This window comes from Lissotriton vulgaris, chromosome 3_1 (assembly GCF_964263255.1).
Source record: "Lissotriton vulgaris chromosome 3_1, aLisVul1.2, whole genome shotgun sequence".
Taxonomy (NCBI): Eukaryota; Metazoa; Chordata; class Amphibia; order Caudata; family Salamandridae; genus Lissotriton; species Lissotriton vulgaris.
This window is the reverse complement of record NC_141689.1, coordinates 251780102-251793766: the sequence shown is the minus strand read 5'-3', so window position 1 is coordinate 251793766 and position 13665 is coordinate 251780102.

The following is a 13665-nucleotide window of genomic DNA, read 5'->3' as shown; positions in this document are numbered from 1 at the left end:
GCAGCAGGATGGTGGTCCCTCCCGGGAGGAATTCTGTGCGGAACAGAAAGTGTGCCCTTCTCTTGTGGGCATGAGGCAGCAGGCCTCAGCCCAATCCTCAGGTGATCAGTCAGGGTCACATTTTGTGTACTGGGAGAACGACCTCCTGTATAGCGAGCCTAAGGCTGCTGAGCCTGGGTCAGCCCGTGTGCTGGTGGTACCCCAGCGCTTCAGAGCCTTCCTACTGGGGTTGGCTCATGACGTTCCGTTAGCTGGACATCTGGGGCAGGACAAGACCTATGACAGGCTTGTCACCAGTGTTCCCTCCAAGCCGCGCGCATGCGCTCGCGCGCACCTCAGTGCCCCCGAGCGCGCAGTGCTGTGTGTGTGGCGCGCACACACATCCCAGAGATCATTCGCGCCCCCGCTGCAGCGCGAAAACGGGCATTTCGCACTTGAAGAAAAATTTAGCTAGTGCTCTTTCCCAAGGAGGAAGCACTTGCTAAATTTCTTTTGTTTTCTAGAGTGTGACTGTGGGGCTCATTGAGAACTTTTGTTCAAAGTATTTGTGTTAATTGCAGAGCCTGTCACGAGCTGTGATTAACATGAATGCTTTAAACAAAAGCACACGATCCGCCCACAGCCACACTCAAGAAAACAAAAGAAATGCAGCACTAAACACAGCGTGCGCTTTTAGAATCACCTAAAGGCACACGCTGTGTTTGTAGAGTTGCTGCGTTTCTTCTCTTAATAGAGCTGGGCTGGGGGTGATTGTGTGCCTTTTTTTAAAGTTTTCATGTTAATGGCAGCTCATGAAGGGTGCTGCCATTAACATGAAAACTTTAACAGAGGTGCACAATCACCCCGCAGCTGCCCTCTATGAAGAGAAGGAATGCAGCCACTCTACAAACGGGGCATTTGCTTATACTAAACCCTCCGGTATGTGTGCTGTGCGCTGCAGCATCTGAGCTCTACCCTTTGGATCAAGGAGGCACATTCACCTTAGGAATACTACAGTATACATACACTGAAACTAAAGTACACAGCGCAGCTCTTAAAGGGCCAGTATAGCAATGTACAGCCAGATCCCAGAGGTAGCACTCTGATAATGATTTGTGCTGCAGTATCCGCGCCCTACCCTTGGGATCAAGGTATACATACACTGAACCATCTTCAGGCCAGGCTATATACATCGCTATACTGAACCCGCGGGTCTGTGCGGTGTACTGCAGTATCAGAGCGCTACCTCTGGGATCTGGCTGTACATCGCTATACTGGCCCTTTAAGAGCTGCGCTGTGTACTTTCGTTTCAGAACACCACAGATGCAATCAGCTGTACATCGCTAAATGTAATCCCCTACCCCTGGGATCAGGGTATGCATCGCTGTACTGGAGCCCCTTGGCAGCACTGATGCTGCTGTACCAGAGCCTTATGTGAGGGAATCGAGCTATACAGCAACCTCTAGTGCTGTACTGACCACTGCAGTATAAAATCCTTATCTGGGCGGGGGGACGAGGCAACATATCGCTTTACTGGACCCTCCGGTGCTGTGCTGTGTGCTTCAGTTGCAGAGCTTTACCTCCGGGTTCTGGCTGTGCAACGCTATACTGGACTCATAAGGGGTTCCCTGTGTGCTGCAGTATCCGAGCCCTATGTGAGGGTCAAACTACATAGCACTATGCTGAACACTCCAGCGCTGTGCAGTGCGCTACAGTGCCAGAACCTACCCCTGGGACCAGGCTATACATCATCATACTAGACCCACGGGGGCTGCGCTATACATCAGAGGTCTACCTAGGGGAATCAAACGAACTGGACCTCGGATGTGTCCTTGTTACCTAAAAGTGGAAGCAGGGATTCCATGAAAAACCACTGCAGTTTTAAAATTCACGGCACTACCCATTACATGGGAAATATCCGGAGTAGCAGCAGCGAACTACAATGACCAGCAGGACTTGAGAGACAGCCAGCCCCTTGAGGTATCCACTAGAGAGCCTGAACTCAATAAAAACCCTCCCACTGTGCAAGCTGCCAAACCCGCCAATTGCCGAGGCCCCTTTGAGAAAGGTCTCAGTGAAGACCGAAATGCATTAGGAAATGCCTCTCTGCAGCCAGCTAATAAAAGCTTTTAAATTCATGGAAAGGAGCGACTCAAATTCTTCTCTGAATAGAGAAACCTGTGTGATATGTATATATATATATATAACATCACAATAATGCACCCTCCGGTGCTGTGCTGGATGCTGCTGTTGTAGAGCCTTATATCTGGAACCAGGCAGTACATCACTATGCTGGACCCATAAGGGCTGTGCTTTGTGCTGTAGTATCAGAGCTTACTCCAGGCATCAGCCTATACATTGTTATACCGAGCCGTCTGGCGCTATGCTTTGTGCTGCACTACCAGAGCCCCATCGATATGATGAACCTATACATCGCTATACTGGACCTACAGGGGCTGACTTCTGCGCTGCAGTATCAAAGCTCCACCCCGGAACCAATCTATACCTTACTATAGTGGGTCATCCGGTATCAAGCTATATATACACAACGCTGTACTGCATCCTCGGCAGCTGAGCTGTGTGCTCCACTTTCAAGGCCCTCAACCAGGCTATACGTCACTATACTGGGCGCATAAGGATTGTGCTTCAGTATCAAAGCTCTACATCTTGGTTTAGCCACATCTTGGCGCTATACTGGACTGTCTGCAGTATTAAGTGCGGCACTGCAGGACCCCCATCCTGGGACTAGGCTATACACGGCTATCCTGTGCCCCCTAGGCTGTGCCATGTGCTACAGTATCTGAGCGCTAGCTGTGGGACCAGGCTATATATCGTAGCACTATACTGTATGTATGTATGTATGTATAGGCATTTATATAGCGCACTACTTACCCGGAGGGTCCCAAGGCGCTTCGACCGCTGCGAAACCCTTCCTGGCTTCCCTGAGAGATGGTCCCTTAATGGGTATCTCCAGGGTGAGACCAGGCATCCCCGGCGGTCTGTTGGGGCCGTTAGTGAAGATGAGGCAAGCTAATGCCCAGAATTGCCGAGTGTGATCGCTGATCAGAGTGGGCACCGAGGCGAGAGAATTATCGAGTCCGCTGACCCTGGTCCAGAAACCTGCCGCGCCGGGATTCGAACCCTGGTCCCGGGCCGTCCTCTGCTCTCGGGTCTGCCGCCTCTAACCAGTGAGCCACACTGGACCCACAGGGTGCTATGCTGCGTGCTTTGGACAGCATGACCGTTCTTTACACTGGCACCAGACTACAGATTGCTAGTCTGGACCCTCAAGGCTGTGCTACACCCTTCAAGGTACACCCCAGCCCTCGGATCCTATACTGGGCCCTGCTGAATAGGGTTATATTTTTGGTATGACTCCCCAGCTCTGGGATCAGCCATACACCCCACACCGCAGCCCCAGACAGGCGGTGTAATTCTGTACCTCATCTGGAGCTCTGACGCGAGGCTGTGTGTGGCGGTACTGGGCCTGGACCACTGCAGTGTGCGGTAGAATCACAGCCCGTAGGCCGGGCTGTACGTCGCATTGTAACCCTCCCCCTTTCCCCGGCCGTGCTTAGTGCTGCAGTTCCAAGCTGTACGAATCTATACCAACCAGTCTGTACTTTATACTGTTTGATCTGGCCCCATAGCTCGATCAAATGTTACTAAGGAATGTGACTAGTGTTTCTGCGAAGTGGACGGCCCTTTGCAAAAGTTGACTGATCACCTTTGTCACTGCTGGATTTGTATGTTACACTGGTACTAATAAGACAACACTTTTCCAGAGACTTACCATCTGTAAAAATAATAAAGTATCAGAAAAATATACTGCATTACGCTGCAGCCTTTTTTTGCTGCATATTTTAGACAACACTGCGGCATAATTCCAGTGGCCCCAAAGCAGGCAACACATGTTAAAAGTGCTTGTTCATGAAGCAGAGAGACTGAAGTTTGTGAACTTCGTTTGGTTTGCGTGCAAATCCTGCATTGCCGATCCTTGGTGAGTTGCAGCTACTACTGCTGAAATAAGGCCAATGGAGGGACCAATGGGTGAGGTGGCCTGGCCTCAAGGGCAGGGCCGGCTTCAGCGCTGGTGGAGCCCTGTGCCACAATGTTTGATGTCTGATTCCCTCACTACCACCCTTTAACAGTGCCCCTCAAGTCTCCATACCCACACTCTCTCAATTTAACTTGATTTACAACACCACTGATACCAGTGTAGGGTGTCAAAGCACTTTACATCACACTCATTACACAGAGATAATCACTCATATGTGTGTAAATCTCTGTATAGGTAATGTTCCATAAGACAAAGGACTACAAGGTGTAGGAGTCACATGACACCCATACTAGTAGGCTGTGTAGTTTAATAGGGATTGGTCTGGAGAAATCCACTGAATTTAGAATGTAATACCGTGAATGGGGGTTCTCTTTAATAACCAGAACTGATTTCTATTCAAATGAAACCTTTTTGCAACATTAGGTTAAATAGACATGCAGCTCTTAGATGACAGTTAATAGCTCATTGTTTTATGTTAGGATTTTGACGTATAAACTGCAACTACCAAAAAAATCTCACTGGTAAAAGCAGTACCCACTGACCCATTTACATTATGTGCACTTTGTGATCTGGATGGTACATGTTCTTTGCAGCAGGCAAATTAGCCCTCTCAGCTACCTTTCCATGAGTCAAAACTTCCACTTGACAAAACTCCATCTCTCTCTAGGACATTAATCATTGGAGTTATCATGATATTTTTATTGTTGCCTAAAATTGCTGGAGGCCAGGAAGGAGGCAGCAAGTGCTTTTAGAAATATAATATACTTGCAAGCATCTCACCCCACCCGAAGTCAGCGCCCGGTGCAGTTGCACCGCCATAGAGCCACCTTGCTCAAGGGTCCTGTGACCTTGGTGACTGTCGTGCTAGGGTTTGCTGCTCCAAAGTACGCAAAAAGTATTTTACTTCATGAACTTTCTTTACATCAAATACGGATATTGAGCACTCTAAAATGGATGCAAGTATACCGTGTAACTGCGTTCCTTTCTTTAGAAGCTGCCGCATTATTCAGGTTACAGCAAACTATGTCTAAAGAAAGGGGCATGGCCAACATTAAAGTGAAAGCATGGCATGGGGCGCTTTAACCAAAAAAAAAAACATTTGTATGTGAACAAATGTTTTTGGGGGGGAAAAAACCTCCTCATGCCGTGCTTTCACTTTAATGGTAGCTTTCTGTAACCTGAATACAGTGTTTAATGAAAGGGATGCAGTCTCTATAATAGTGGTCCCCCATTTGCAAGAGTTTGAGCTTTTCTCATAAGAAATGTTATGTTATGTTATGTTATATTGATTTATTATGCGCACAGATACCCCAGCCAAGGGGCGTCCCGGCGCAGAGACAAGGTAGAACATAACACAACAGGAAACTAAAAACATGAAAGCAGCTAAAACAGGAAAGTTTTTAAAGCCCTCCGGAAAGTCAAGAGGTCCTCCATCAGACGAATTTCAACAGGAAGGGAGTTCCATGCTGACGCGGCCTTTACACTAAACGAGCGGCCACCCATGCGACTAAGCCTAAATCTGGGGACCACCGCAAGGGCCAAACCCTGGGAACGGAGGGTGCGGGTGGGAACATAAAAGGAAAGACAGCTGGATAGGATTTCCGGGCCAATACCTCTCAGAATCTTAAAAGCGAGACACAAGACCTTAAAAAGGATGCGCTTCCTGACAGGGAGCCAATGTAGGGTACGAAGGACAGTTGCCACCGAGCTGAATCTGGGCAGGCCGACAATCGCCCTCGCCGCAGCATTCTGAACCCGCTGCAGACGGGTTAGCTCGGCCTGGTTAGCCCCAGCCAGAAGAGAGCTGGCATAATCCAGGTGGGAGATGATAGTTGCCTGGATCACCAGCTGCCTGGTCGGGGCGTCAAAGAACTTGAGAACAGGTCTCAAGCCCCTTAGGAGACCGAAACAACAGGCCGCAGTTTTTTTAGTATGCCCTACAAAGGAGAGGCCCGCATCCAGCCAGACCCCCAGGTTTTTCATCTCAGATACCGGGGTCGGAGTGGGTCCCAGCTCAGAGGGCCACCATTGGTCACCCCACAGCTCCACTCCCTTACCGACAACCATCACCTCCGTTTTTGTGGCATTTAGCTGAAGGCAGTTGCCTGTCAACCAGCTAGCCACCGCCTTCAGTCCAGACTGAAACCTGGGGGCCTCAGTCTCCGCATCCCCGCTGAGAGTAACCGCCAGCTGTGTGTCGTCGGCATATGAGACCAAAGTTAGGCCCCACTGCCTAGCGACATCAGCCAGCGGTCTCACGTAAAGATTGAACAACGTGGGACTCAGCGAGGACCCTTGCGGAACCCCCATGGCCAGCGGTTGGAAATTGGACTTGAAGGGAGGGATGGCAACACAGAAGGAGCGGTTATCTAGAAAGGAGTGGAACCATTGCAACACCTGACCGCCAATGCCGGTCTCCTCAAGCCGATGCAGGAGGATGCTGTGGTCTACCGTGTCAAAGGCGGCGCTAAGGTCTAACAATATAAGCGCCGCCGTTTGACCAGCATCCAACCTTGCACGGAGATGTTCCACCATCACAAGTAACGCGGTTTCCGTGCTGTGGCCGGCACGGAATCCGTTTTGTGTGGGGTCGAGGGCATTGGTCCGTACAAGATGTTCAGACAGGGCCAAGTTGACATGGGCCTCAGTGATCTTGGCTGGCCAAGGTAGCAACGAAATGGGGCGATAGCTTTCAGGCTTGGCCGGGTCCAGGGAGGGCCTTTTGATAATTGGGGACACCACAGCTTGCTTCCACTTAGCTGGAACTACTCCCGTTTCCAAGGAAAGGTTGACGAGGGAACATACAGCTGCACGTCCCATAAAAGCCTGATCTCGAAAGAGAGCAGGCCTTACTGGATCGGATGGAGATCCAGATTTGACTTGCAACGCAAGTTTATCAAACCCGTCCAAGGTAAGGGGGGGGAAGACAAGCAGAGTAGACTGATGGTGGGTCCCATTGATACTTTCCCGACCGGACCCTATGCTAGGGAATGTCCGATAAATAGCTTGGACTTTCCCCAGAAAATAGGAAGCAAGGGATTCACAGTTGAAAGAGAGCTTACGGTCGTAGAGGTAGTCCGCTTTGACATAAGATCTTTTACGGCCTTAAAGATGGCTTTCGACGGATTAGTACTGTTCCGGAATTCCGCGGCATAAAAAGCCGCTCGAGCTCGACAGATAGCCCGATGGTAGAGCTTGACGGACCTGGCGTATGCAGCTTTTAGATCAGCTCCATAGGTTTTCCTCCAGGCCCTCTCAGCCCGTCTACAGGCACCCTTTAGGGCCCGAAGGGCACTATCGTACCAGGGGCTCGACTCTCTGGAGTTGATTTTAGTAGATACAATAGGTATCAGAGAGTCCAAGGCCCTAGTAATCCAGGAACAGAAGAGGTCATACCCCTTTTCTACCTCCGTCAACGGGCCCAGCGGCTCCTCTAATAGAAGACGATGGAAGTCTTCTAACCTAAGCTTCTTCCAGGCCCTCTTCTGAACCCGTCTAGCCGAGGAGATGGAAGGGGTGGCTAAGACCGGGCATAGGATGGACACCAAAAAGTGGTCAGTCCATTCCACCGGCGAGATAGAGGTGATTGTAATCCCCGGCAGATTGGTAAACAGGGGATCCAGAATATGCCCCCCCGAATGGGTAGGCTGGGAGACCATCTGGGGAAGTTGAAAGGCCTCTAGGTCAGAGGAGATGGAGCGCACTGTCAGGCCTGAGAGGGTGTCGAAATGCAGGTTCAAATCACCCATGATGGAAAAGTTGGCACAGTCTGCGACCAAAGGGCCAACAATGTCGGGAAAAGCATTTCTAAACGCCACATCGCTGCCGGGCGGGCGATAAACGACCATCCCGGACAGCGTAAACTGAGAATGCCTTTAATATATATGTTGGTTTTGAAAACACATAAATAAAAGGCATTGTCATTTACAATGCCAATAGCTGAAACTCTCGCAAATGCGAGACCTATTGCATTGCAAATGCTTGTTACTCTAGGGATCTGAATCATGTACACTTGGAATTACCAATCCCATTCCCTTTCCTGAAAACCTAATTCTTGACCCATACAATGATCTGCCCTCAGCAGCAGCTACCATGTGACAAAGCAGTAAGAGTGCAGCGCCGCATCCTTGTGGAGAAGGTGGTAGGTGAGGTAAGGGTTGGGTAACGACCTGAATCTCCCAATGTCCATTTTCCAATATTTTTTTTGTCTTTTTGAGAGGTAAAACAAGGTTCATTGACGTGAGACTAGTTAAACGACGATGATTCGAAAAGTGTGGCAAAGCAGATTATTTCCAAAACAAAGTGTTTTGAAGTATATAAGCAATTATTGCTTTAAACCCAGATCATACAAACAGAATGTCTGAAAATATGGATTATAAGCTTGTTTTTAAAAACGCCTCCTACCTCTGCCGGTTGCACTTAAACACTTGTCACCAAAAGGGTGGTGTAATTGTGGGAAAACAGCAGGCAAGACCCGCCCATGGATCACCCTTGTGATGTCTGGTACCCCCAGAGAAGACTCACAGGAAGGCTGATTGGGGCACGGCTAATTGATATGTTGAATTCTGGCATGCCTGCTCAGCGCTGTTCATGAATATTTTATCTCTGACGCATAGCATTTTAAATTTGAAGGCACAGTTGCATGCTCATATATGTTAGACAATTTTAGCGTGCTGGTGCTGCCTCATTGGTAGTGTACCTCAATTGTAGTATTGTTAGAGAGGTGCTAGAATACGTGGCTAATGTATTTTAATGCGGTCATGCGGACAGTAGCATTAAAATGCGTTAGTCGAAAGTCCTGAAACTGCGAAAAAGTGAAATTATATTAACAACTTTATTATAATTTTATGTTTAATGCATTTAAGTTTTTATGTTAATCGCAGCACCCATCATGAGCTGAAATTAACATGAAAACTTGCACAAATGCACACAATCACCCCGCAGCCCAGCTATATTAGGAAAAGAAATGCAGCAACATAGCTGCCAAGGTTTCAAATTGCTATGTGGGATGCTTTCAAACCTGCCTTAACACCAATCACATAGATATGTGTGAGAAAATGGACCGTCTTTTCACTTTTTAAAGCAAAAGTTTGGAGTGATATTTGGCGCTGCACCCACACGCACGGTCTGGTTATTGGCGCACATAGCCTAGGTTGCAGCGCACATAGACCTTACACTGCCGCACACAGAGGAAAACAATTAGAGGGAACATTGCTTGTCACCCATTTTTATTGGCCTCAGATGCGTAGGGATGTAGACATCCATTGCAAGACTTGTCGCACTTGCCAGGCAAGTGGGAAAAGCGGGAGGAAGCAGAAGGCTCCCCTCCAACCTTTTCCAGTGGTCAGTACCCCCTTTGACCGGGTGGGTATTGACATTGTTGGGCCCCTGGACCCCAAGACAGCCCTGGGCAACAGGTTCATCCTGGTCTTGGTGGACCATGCCACACGGTACCCGGAAGCCATCCCTCTCCGAACAGTGACGGCCCCCGTGGTGGGACGGGCGCTGATGGGTGTTTTCTCCCGGATGGGGTTCCCCAGAGAGGTGGTGTCAGACCGGGGCACCAACTTCATTTCGAACTATATGAGGTCTCTGTGGAAGGAGTGTGGGGTAACCTACAAGTTCACCACTCCTTACCACCCCCAAGGAAATGGGCAGGTTGAGAGATTCAACCGGACCCTTAAAGGCATGATCATGGGTCTTGAAGAACCAATGAGGCAGAAATGGGACGTCCTCTTGCCATGCCTGTTGTTTGCTTACCGAGAGGTGCCGCAGAAGTCTCTAGGGTTCAGCCCCTTTGAGCTTTTGTACGGTCACCCGGTAAGAGGGCCTTTGAGTCTGGTCAAGGAAGGCTGGGAGCAATCTCCCAGGAAACCTCCCCAGGATGTATACAGCTACATGCTGGCCTTTCTGAACCAGACTCGGCGCTTCAGAGAACTTGCTCAGGCAAATCTGGAGGCCAGCCAGGAGGAGATGAAGCGTTGGTACGACCGGAATGCCACTCTGGTAGAGCTTCAGCCTGGTCAAGAAGTGTGGGTCATGTCCCCTGTGGAACCTTGTGCGCTCAAGGACAGGTGGACTGGACCGTTTAAGGTTGTGGAGAAGAAGAGCGATGTCACCTACTTGGTGGACTTGAAATCTCCCTGGAACCCCTTGCGGGTCCTGCATGTCAACCGTTTGAAGCCCCACTTAGAGAGGTCCGAAGTGGGCATGCTCCTAGCTACAGATGCTGGAATGGAGGAGGAGAGTGAGCCTCTTCCTGACCTCCTGTGTGCTAAAGAGCAAGACGGGTCAGTGGATGGTGTGGTCCTCTCTGACACACTGACCCTTGAGCAGAAACAGGATTGTCGCCACCTGTTGGGACAATTCCCGGATCTGTTTTCCTTGGTCCCGGGTGTCACTCATTGGTGTGTCCATGACGTTGACACCGGAGACAGCCCTCCTGTGAAGCACAAGGCTTACAGGGTGACTGACAAGGTTAGAGCATACATTAAGGAGGAGGTCTCCAAAATGTTTGCGTTAGGGGTGGTTGAGTCCTCTAGCAGTCCTTGGGCCAGCCCAGTGGTCTTGGTCCCGAAGGCTGCCGCGCCTGGTGCTTCACCAGAACTCCGGTTCTGCGTGGATTACCGAGGACTCAATTTGGTCACGAAGACTGACGCGCACCCCATCCCCAGAGCTTATGAGCTCATCGATCGGTTGGGGGCTGCCCGGTACCTTAGTACGTTTGATCTAACGTCTGGGTACTGGCAGATCGCCTTGACTGATGGGGCAAAGGAGAGGTCCGCATTCTCCACACCAGATGGTCTATACCAGTTCCGGGTGATGCCCTTTGGGATGAAGAATGCCCCTGCCACCTTCCAGAGGTTGGTCAACCAGGTCTTGGCTGGACTGGAGGATTTCCGTGCCGCCTACCTGGACGACATCGCAGTGTTCAGCGCCAGCTGGGAGGAACACTTGCGCCACCTCCAGGAAGTGTTGTTGGCCCTGCGCGGAGCAGGCCTCACAATCAAAGCCAGTAAGTGCCATATTGGGCAGGGTTCGGTGGTGTACTTGGGGCAACAAGTAGGGAGCGGCAAGGTTGCCCCCCTGCAACCCAAGATTGATACCATCCTGGCTTGGGCGCCGCCCAAAACCCAAACGCAGGTGAGAGCCTTCTTAGGACTCACAGGTTATTACAGGAGGTTTGTCAAGGATTACGGTAACATTGTGCACCCCTTGACTTCGCTGACTTCCAGGAAGCTGCCACGAAACGTGATTTGGACTGATGCCTGTCAAACGGCCTTCGACACCCTGAAAACTGCAATGTGCACAGCACCTATACTCCAGGCACCCGACTTTTCGAAAGAATTTATTGTCCAGACGGACGCTTCAAAGCATGGCGTGGGGGCTGTTCTAGCTCAGGTGAATGAAGAGGGCTGAGACTTGCCTGTAGCCTTCATCAGTCGGAGGTTACATCCCAGGGAAACGAGGTGGAGTGCGATAGAGAGAGAAGCATTTGCTGTGGTCTGGGCGCTGAAGAAGCTAAGACCCTACCTGTTTGGGACTCACTTCCGGTTTCAGACAGACCACAGGCCCCTCAGATGGTTGATGCAGATGAGGGGTGAGAATCCGAAACTGTTGAGGTGGTCCATTTCCCTACAGGGGATGGACTTTACGGTGGAACACCGCCCTGGTACAGATCACGCCAATGCTGATGGTCTGTCCAGATTTTTCCGCCTTAGTGATGAGGACTCCCTAGGCCAAGGGTAGTTCTCCCCACATTTCAGCTGGAGGGGACACGTGTTAGACCTGACATCATTGGCTTGAGTCTCTCCTCCATTTTTTCTGTTTGCCTCCACTGTTTTCCGATGTTTTGCTGGTATATGCTTTGGGCGCTGTGCCACGGCTGATCCGTGCCACAACGCAAGTGCTCCCTATGTTAAATTGATGTATCTATTGTATCCATGTTTGGCTTATTTGGTTTACTGTCAGTCCCTAGTCTAGTGCACCAGGAGTGCCGGGGCTTGTAAATACAAATGCCGCTCGTGGGCTTGCAGCACGTGTTGTGCCACCCACAGGAGCGGCCTCGTAACAGAATGTCTACGGGTCGGTCATTGTGAGACCCACGTGCAGCCTAGTGCTGTCACGCAGGCTGTGCAAGTATACCTACTTGCCAGCCCCTCAAACCTTCCCTTGACTTCATGTTAGTCACCCCTATGGTAGGCCCACGGGCAGGGTGCATTGTAAGTATAAGGTAGGACACGCCTGACCAAGTTGGCATGTCCTAATAGTGAATTACCGCCATCTTCGTTCTTCACTATTGCGAGGTAGCCTGCTCTCCATTAGTTAGAATGGGCCGCCGGGATTATTAATACTATGATCCTAGCTGGCTCGGGGAGCATGGTGCAATGTCGAGTTTGGTATCCCTGAACTCGCGGTTTAATTACGCATCCGTTGGTGTGAATGGTTTTTGGACTCTGGGTTTGAAAATAGCACTTTCAGAAAGTCTCTATTTTCTTGTCTAACCATTTCTGGTTTCTGCTGGTCTTGCGTGTGTGTGACAGGGGCTGGGTGGCTCCACAGGTCTGGATGAGTCAATGTGGGATGAGTGGGACATTTATGTTGAGAGTAGGGGGAGAGTAGTTGTTGATAGCCTGCCCTGCCTGATACAATGCTGGCTCCACCTCCTGCTGGGCGTCTGAGGACCCAGCCCTGCTCAGTGAATAGGCCAGGTGCTTCTGCCTGGCTCCACCCACAACAGACCCAGGATGTTGGGAAATTCCCCTGCATGGACAAAGGGATCAAAGCCAAAAAGAGGCATAAGAGAAGGACCCCTGAACTAAGAATTTAGATCACTTCTGACAAGGAACCCTGTAACCAAGGACAAGAGGCCTGCTGATCTGAGGACTTGCCTACCCCTTCTGCCAGTGTGCTGTTTGCTGGGGGGAATCCTGCAGTGCTTCTTTATTTTTGCCAAGGAACCAGGAGAGAGGAACTGTGTGTGTACTCTCACGCTTGCTAAGAAAATCTTCAAGGACTGGAAGAGTGCCAGTCTCCTGCTGAAGTTACAGGGCTAAAGGACTTCATCTGCTTAAAGTGCTATTTGCTGGAACCTGTGAGTCCAGCACCTCTGAAAGAGCCGGCAATCTCGACGCCGACGGACGTCGCCGAATCCAGCTCGACGCAGTGGGTAACGGCCCCAGTGTCCCGCTTCCTCGACGACCGGCCGCCGGGCCCGACCGACGCCAGCAGCAACGCCAGTGAGTGGGAGTACGGCTCTAGCTCCAAAGGACCTCGTGTCTGCACCGCTGCTGATCGCATCAACTGTGTGCCCTCTCGACGCCGTGAGCGCTGCTCACTCTGTGCAACCGCATCATCAACGACGACGCCTGCTGAGGCCTGATCGACACCGAAGACGCGACGCCGGATTGCTCGACGCCGCTGATCATCGTGTGCTTCATTTTCCTAAAGGTACTGTGTTGTTGGGGGTCCGTGTGACTCCGGGCTCGACGTAGCGCTCCTCGCGGTCGACGCCGAACCTTTGGATTAACTTTGCCTCGACGTCGTGTAGCCCCCGTGTGGGTTACCCTGTTGCTAAGAACTATATTGCCAAGAAGAAGATTTGCTTTGATACTAAAGACTTTTGT